The sequence below is a fragment of the Puccinia triticina genome, chromosome 8A (genome assembly GCF_026914185.1).
Source record: "Puccinia triticina chromosome 8A, complete sequence".
NCBI classification, from domain to species: domain Eukaryota; kingdom Fungi; phylum Basidiomycota; class Pucciniomycetes; order Pucciniales; family Pucciniaceae; genus Puccinia; species Puccinia triticina.
Window position 1 is genome coordinate 1,922,306 of NC_070565.1, and position 8,400 is coordinate 1,930,705.

The following is an 8,400-nucleotide window of genomic DNA, read 5'->3' on the forward strand; positions in this document are numbered from 1 at the left end:
AAATCAAACAAAAAACTCTTAAAAATTCGAAAAATCACTTAAAAATTTTTTCTACATATCCTACTAACGCTGAAAATCTTCTAAAATTATCCCAAATTGCTCTTATATTGATAAAATTCCTAACTGAACCCTTGAAAATTTTTTTTTACGTCCTGTGTACTCGTGAAAGTGCAGAATTGCGACTCCTCCGCGCCGCTATTCATCCCTTCGTCGGACTTATCCTCCCCAGAACCCTCCATATCTTCGAATCAAGAGGAGATAGTGAAAAACGGAGTAGGCTCAAAAGATTCTCCTGCTTCTTATCTACAATTACCGCAGTTGACCGTAAAAAAATTCTTAACGGCGCAGACTAGCGCAGAAGACGAAAACTACGACAATAGAATAGTGACAAACCCGCGCAACGGCAATCTTATCAGTAGTTCGTCGTGGACCCCTATTGCTACTGCAAGAGCACAAAAAACTCGTCGAAAGAAGACTGTTGCTCCCGTCAATATAGCCGAGTGGAACTCTAATTCCTCAGCGAAGTCAAGCGCAAAGGAAAATAAGAAAAAAACCTCTTCTACTACGCGGAAAAGCAAGAGAATTTCTGCTAAAGCTAAATCCTCAGGTACTTAACCTTTAAAAAATCCTTATTCTTCTTTTCCTACTCGACTACCAACTTTCCTACACGTGCTCACCATGCCTCCTCACCTTAGAAATGGCAGAGACCTCTCAGCAGAACAGCGCCTCCGCTACCGCCTCAGTCCAGCCGCCGAGGAAAGGCTTCGAAGAGCTAGAGTCAGCATTGCCGCCGCTCCAAGAGGATTTCCTCAAGTTCCCGGAGGAGGAGCCGCTTCCCCCAGACACAGGGATCCCTCCGGCGCTATACCAGGCGAGAGAGACATCAATAGCTCTAGCCTCGAACAGGTCCACGCCGGTACCGCGCCCAGTAGACAGGGAACAAATGATCCCTACGGCGAATTATCCTCAGAAGGATCAACCGCCCTCCCAGCCTACCAACCCCGAGGGTATGAGGCCGAATGCCTCCCCCAGTTTAGCCCTCCTTCCGCCCATTCAGAACCCACGACGGGAAGAGTCTTCCGGCCCGATGGATCTGATCCCAGAAGAAATGGAGCTGACAGGCCTCATCAACCTCTTCAACGATCAATTCGACATGTTTGTCCGAGCGAGAGAGGCACAGAACACGGCCTCGATGAAGAGACTCCTCTCCCAAGCTTTGATGACGCAAGAAATGATTATAGAGCTGGTTGGGAGAGCAGACGCTATCCGTCTATGCCAAGAATGGATCCCCAACGAGGAGCTCCATCAATTAAATCAATCTCTAGCGCAACAGAACCCGGCAGATCAAACAATCCGCCACCATTCGCAGCTAGCCGTAGCGCCACACGCCAACTATCAACCAATGATAGCCACGCCGACTCCGGAGCCTACGGGCTTACAGTACCGAGTACCAACGCAGGAGTTCCAGGGTCCTACCCCTTCCAACCGTCAGGAACTTCCACAACCGCGTCCAGAAGGTCAGATTTACCACGGCCCTCAAATGCCGCAGCAACCACCGCCGCCGCCGCCGCCGCAAGCGCTCCAAGTGAGGCCAATACCAGCTTCTATACCGCGAGAGGTGGTTCAATTGTTCCGCCCCAGCCCTCATTATCAACCTGGCGGGGTCAATCCACCCCATTATCCTCACACGCAGCAAGTATACGCAGACCACAACCCCCCTCATCCTCAAGACAATTGGAGAGGATCAGGGAGGAACTGGAGACGCCCCCAGGACGACACTCAGAGAGTACTAGAGATAGGAGAATACCTGATGAGAGCCACACGAGGAGTGAGGAGAATCTATGGACGCGGGAGAGCCAGAGGGAGAGGCCCTTACTAGATGAATCTTTACCCAAAAGTTCCTTAAGTAGTGATTCACCACTAGGCCTCAGTTTAGATATTGATAATCTCTCTGATCCTTCAAATAGAGAATTTTTTCTCAATAACCTTAACTCTGAAATGTCTAGAAATGGTCCCTTGTTCCTAGAAGAAAAATTACAAGTCTTGTTCTCTAAATTTCTCTCTGAATTATCTGGTACTGTTGAAACCATTCCTGGTACTCTTCTTGAATCTTGTGTCAGCAATTTTAAAGATGTCCTGAATCATTCAATTCTTGATCTGTTCAAAGATGAATTCATTCCCTTTTTGCTTGATCAAATCCTGAATAACATAGGTGAAAGTGCCAGAGAGAAGTCCACAGTGAATAACAATGTGTTAGAACAACTGAAGAAACACATAGATGATAAGTTTGAGACAGTTCAAGATTTGATTCTGGTAAATGAATCACAATGTCATTCTAACATGGATACAATTGGCCAAAATCTGAAAGATTTTGAAGAGAAAGTGAGCAACAATCTTACTTCCATTGGTAATCAGATCAATGACCTTCATGCCAATGAGCACAACAGATTTGAACAATCTAAGAGAAGATTCAGTGACATATCTTCTGTAGTAAACACTGTGAGCTCAAAGCTGGATTCCGTGTTAATACCAGATGACAGAGACCAACCCCCTCATCTCTTATACAATAATCCCTTCCAGAATGTCCACCATGAGCAACAACAGGAACACAGACCTCCTCCTCCTGTTCCTACTCCTGAACCCCAGAGACCACCAAGAGATAACTTTCCTAAGCCTGCTAGCAATACTCCTGAGGCTAAGACCCAAGAGGAATTCCCCTACATTGATCATGGAGCAATAGACTTTGAAATGAGGAAGGAACTGTGGAAAGGTATCCCCAAAAATGGAGACTGGGAGAAATTCTCTGGAGAATTACCTTACAATCATGAGCTTTGGATTAAAAACACTGATATCCTGGTCAGAGACTACTTGATGCTGGATAACATGATAATCAGTAGATTAACAATCTTGTTAACTGACACTGCAAGGAATTGGTACCTAGGCATCAGAGACCAGTATGGAAACAAATCTTGGGCTTGGTGGAAGAATGCCATCAGAAACAAGTTTGGCACTGAGAACTGGAAATGGAAAATGCAACAAGAGTTTGAGAATGATCACTTTGCCTATGATGGGAGGAAAATCCATAAATGGTTTGGTAATCAGAGAGAAAGACTGAAAGCTTATCAACCTGAACTCAGTCAGTACCTTATTTGTGAGAAAATCTTAAAGCAATGCCCTCCAAACCTTGAGCATGCTATTAAAAGCAGATACAAAAGAGATGCCACTGAAATGAGTTTTGAGGATATGGTTATAATTGCTGAAGAGGTCATAGACAGAGTCATGAAAAGGAACAAGCCTGTGACAAACAATTATAACACTCCAAACAGATCCCACTGGAGAAGCAATCCTGCCCCTGAGAAAACTGATAAGCCAACTGACTCCTCTGCCAAAAAGAATCCTGTCTCTGCCCCTGAGAAAGAAAAACTTATATGCCATTTCTGTAAACAAACTGGTCACTTCTCCAGGGAATGCCCTAAGAAGAAGAACAGGATCAATAATGTAGGAATGGATGATGATGATGATCCCAAGAGTGACAATGGAGAAGATCAAGGTGAACCACACAAGTCTGAATCAGAACTAGATGAAGAAGAAGAGAATCATAGAACCAATCATATGATTCTTGCCATGGACAATGGGAATGGTGCCAATTATGACCCCTTGGTTGATTTTGATTTTGGAACACATGCTGTAGAGTGTGAGATAAACCAAGACTTCTCCATTGCTGAAATTCAAGCTGAAACTCATCAACCCCAGACATGGGACAAATCCTGCCAGTCTTCCCACATAGAGGATGCTAGACTGATGAAATGTAAACCTGATAGAGGAAAAGCTCATCTTACTGGAAAAGCAAATCTTACCACTGTCCTTATTGAATCCAGAGAACAATCATGTCTTCTTGATAGTGGAGCTTCTTGCTCAATCATCAGCAACAAATTGCTAGACTCTATATTACCAGAATGGGAAAACAAGCTCATGCCAATTAACCATGCAAAATTTCACAGCTGTAGTGACCAATTACAACCAATGGGCATAATAGAAACAGCTTTGATTTTTCCTCACACTAAAGGCTCTATCAGAATTCTAGCAGAATTTGTAGTCATGAAAAATGCAAGAATTGACTATCTTATCCTTGGAAATGATTACATGTCTCTTTATGGCTTTGACATCACAAACAGCAAAGAGAGATTCTTTACCATTGGAAATGAGAACAAGAGGAAGAAATTCAGTTTTAAGTCTCATCATCTGGAGAAAATGAGCCCTTCCAATGAAATTTCTGCTGTAAAGAAGTCCAATCCTCAACTGCAGAAATTTATTACAGAAGAACTCTGTGAAGCCAAGTTCAGTGATAAGTTGACTATTGAGCAAAAGGAGAAGCTGTTTGAAGTCCTCCACAATAACAACCTTGCCTTCTCCAATACCAACCAGCCCCTTGGTGCCATTAAAGGTCATGAAGTTCATATCAAATTGACAACTGAGAGACCCTATCCTCCTCTCCTCAGAAGACCTCCTTATCCTGCCAGCCCCAAAAGCAGAGAAGCTCTTGAACAACACATTGAGGAACTAGTAAACCTGAATGTTCTAAGGAAAGTTGGTCATAATGAAGTAGTTGAGATCACTACTCCTGTAATCATTGCCTGGCACAATGGAAAGTCCAGAATGGTAGGAGACTTCAGAGCTTTGAATTCATACACTGCTTCAGACAGGTATCCCATTCCCAAGATCAGTGAGACTCTGAACAACCTGGCCAAAGCTAAGTATCTGACTAGCATGGATGTACTCAAAGGTTTCCACCAGAATGTCATTGCAGAAGATTCCAGACATCTACTGAGGATTATTATGCACAAAGGAATCTATGAGTACCTTAGAATGCCCTTTGGGATCAAGAATGCCCCCTCTCATTTCCAGAGAATGATGGACATTGAATTCAGAAAGGAAATTGATGAGAAGTGGGTCATTATCTACATTGATGATATCATCATTATGTCCAACACTTGGGAGGAACACCTCAATAGGATAGACAGAATCCTGAAAGTTGTCATTAACATGAACATGAAAATCTCCTTGAAGAAGTGTAACTTTGGATTTGATCAGATCAAAGCTCTAGGCCATCTTGTGTCTGGTATTGCCATAGGAATAGACCAGATCAAAGTAGCTGCTGTCCTCCAAAAACCTGTGCCTAGTAGTAGGAAAGAAATGCAATCATTTCTTGGTTTTGCTGGGTACTACAGACAACACATTGAGAAGTTTGCAGAGATAGCCAAACCTCTGACTGAGCTGACAAGGATTGATGTCATATATGAGATGACTCATCATAGAATAGTAGCCTACAACTTGTTAAAAGAGAAACTGACCACAGCTCCATTGCTACTGTTTCCTGACTGGGCCCATCCCTTCACACTATATGTAGATGCTAGCATGACTGGTCTAGGTGCTGCTTTACATCAAGTCCAAGTCATTGATGGAGTGAGAAAAGAAGGACCCATTGTTTTCATATCCAGACAACTGAAGGACAGTGAAACAAGATATGGTGCTAGTCAACTTGAATGCTTATGTCTGGTCTGGGCCCTGGAAAAACTCCATTACTACTTAGATGGCAATGTCTTTCATGTTGTAACAGACTGCACAGCTTTGAGATCACTGCTGAACATGAAGACTCCCAATAGACATATGCTCAGGTGGCAGATTGCTATTCAGGAATACAGAGGCAATATGACCATAATCCACAGAGATGGGAATATTCAAAAGAATGCTGATGGACTGAGCAGATGGGCTTTGCCAAATGATCCTAGTAACCCTGCTTATGACCCAGAAGACAAGGATGATGATAGATTCCCCATCATGGGCATACATGTCTCTACTTTCAAGAATGAGTTCTTTGACTCAGTGAGAGAAGGCTACAAGCAAGACAAGAACACTACCATATTGTCTGAACTTTTGTTGAAAGATGCTAAAGATGCCCAGTTAAAAAATTCCTTACAAGATCCTTGGAGAAAGCTATATGATGAAGGAAGATTCTCCATATTTGATGGCCTCATCTACTTCAGAGAGAAACACAACTCTGTCCTAGTCCTAGCTGACAAAGAAAGTACTTGAATGCTTATGTCTGGTTTGGGCCCTGGAAAAACTCCATTACTACTTGGATGGCAGTGTATTTCATGTTGTAACAGACTGCACAGCTTTGAGATCACTATTGAACATGAAGACTCCCAACAGACATATGCTCAGGTGGCAGATTGCTATTCAAGAATACAGAGGCAATATGACCATAATCCACAGAGATGGGAATATTCACAAGAATGCTGATGGACTGAGCAGATGGGCTTTGCCAAATGATCCCAGTAACCCTGCTTATGACCCAGAAGACAAGGATGATGATAGATTCCCCATCATGGGCATACATGTCTCTACTTTCAAGAATGAGTTCTTTGACTCAGTGAGAGAAGGCTACAAGCAAGACAAGAACACTACCATATTGTCTGAACTTTTGTTGAAAGATGCTAAAGATGCCCAGTTAAAAAATTCCTTACAAGATCCTTGGAGAAAGCTATATGATGAAGGAAGATTCTCCATATTTGATGGCCTCATCTACTTCAGAGAGAAACACAACTCTGTCCTAGTCCTAGCTGACAAAGAAAGTATCAACACCATCTTGCATGAATGCCATGACAGTGTCTACTCTGGTCATCTTTCTGAAGATAGGACTTTAGAAAAAGTAGCTGATACTGCTTGGTGGGCTAACTGGAAACAAGACACTGGTGAATACTGCTCCTCCTGTGATAGATGCCAGAAAGCAAATAAAGCCACAGGCAAAAGATTTGGACTGCTTATGAAAATTGAGGAACCTTCAAAACCATGGGATGTTATTAACATGGATTGGGTGACTTCCTTGTCCCCTGGAGGAGCTGCTAGTTTCAATGCTTGTCTGGTAATAGTGGACAGATACTCTAAGACCCCTATATTTGTACCCTGCTTCAAAGATGACTCTGCCATGGACACTGCCATACTGTTTTGGAACAGAGTAATGCCTAGGACTGGAATCCCCAGAATCATCATCTCTGATAGAGACCCTAAGTTCACATCTGAATTCTGGACTGGTTTGCATAGTATGCTAGGAACAAAACTCTCCTTCTCCACTGCTTACCACCCCCAGACTGATGGATTAGCTGAAAGGATGATTCAAACACTTGAAGATATGATCAGAAGATTTTGTGCATATGGTCTAGAATTCAAAGACAATGATGGTTACACTCATGATTGGGTTTCACTTCTACCAATCCTTGAGCTAGCATATTGCACCAGCATACATTCAACCACTGGAAAACCCCCTGCCATCCTAGAAAAAGGCTGGATCCCAAACCTTCCCAGGAATTTCTTGAAGCAAGACTCTGTAGACATTCATCCTACTGCTCTTGCCTATGGAAAGATCTTTGAGAAAGCCAGAAAACATGCTGAGCACTGCATAACAGAAGCTACATCTTACAACAAAGAGAGATGGGACAAGAGTCACAAAGAACCATCTTTTAAAGTTGGTGATAAAGTCCTAATATCCACAGCAAACTTCAACAACCTGTCTGGCCCTAAGAAGATGAGAGACTCCTTCACAGGACCATTCCTTGTGAAAGCTTTACATGGGAAAAATGCTGTAGAAGTGATACTGACTGAAGAGTTTAGCAGGAAACATCCCACATTTCCTGTCAGCTTGGTGAAACCATACAAAGACCCCAATCCAGACAAGTTCCCCTTGAGACAGAAAGTCAAAGTTGTCATTCCCCCCATGGATAAGACCCCTCAGAGTAAAGTCATACAAAAGATTCTCAGAGACAAGAGATTGAGAGTGGAAAACAGAGATGTTATGATGTACTTAGCTAGATACAAAGGTATGAGTGCTGATCATGATGAATGGCTCCTTGAGAAAGACATCCCAGACTCTGCTATCCTTCTCAGGAAATTCAGAAGTGAGAAGAGGTCTAACCCTGTGGTTTGATTTCTTACAGAAATCCAACCCTTTTGGTGGTAGGGAATGTCAGCCTTAGAGTCATCACAGCTGACCTAAAAGCTGCCTGTTCTACCTTTGTTACATATAAATTACTTTATATCTTTTTCATCTTAAGAGATAACCTTGTTTTGACTTCAGATTCTGTTTCCTCATGCAATTTTGACCCTAGTTACAACTTATCAATTCATTGTAACTATACTCCTTCCCTGAGTTACTGAGTTGTGGCGCGCTTGCGCAGTTGTGACGTGTCAGCACTACCTGGCGCGCCAAACCACATGTACATATGTAAATTACATAAGCAAACTGTGAAAATTTTCGTAGTCAGAATCCCCCTTGCCTGAGGCGGATCCACAGACTTCAGCACACCAGAACCACCACCCAGATAACCCCAGGATCACCACCAA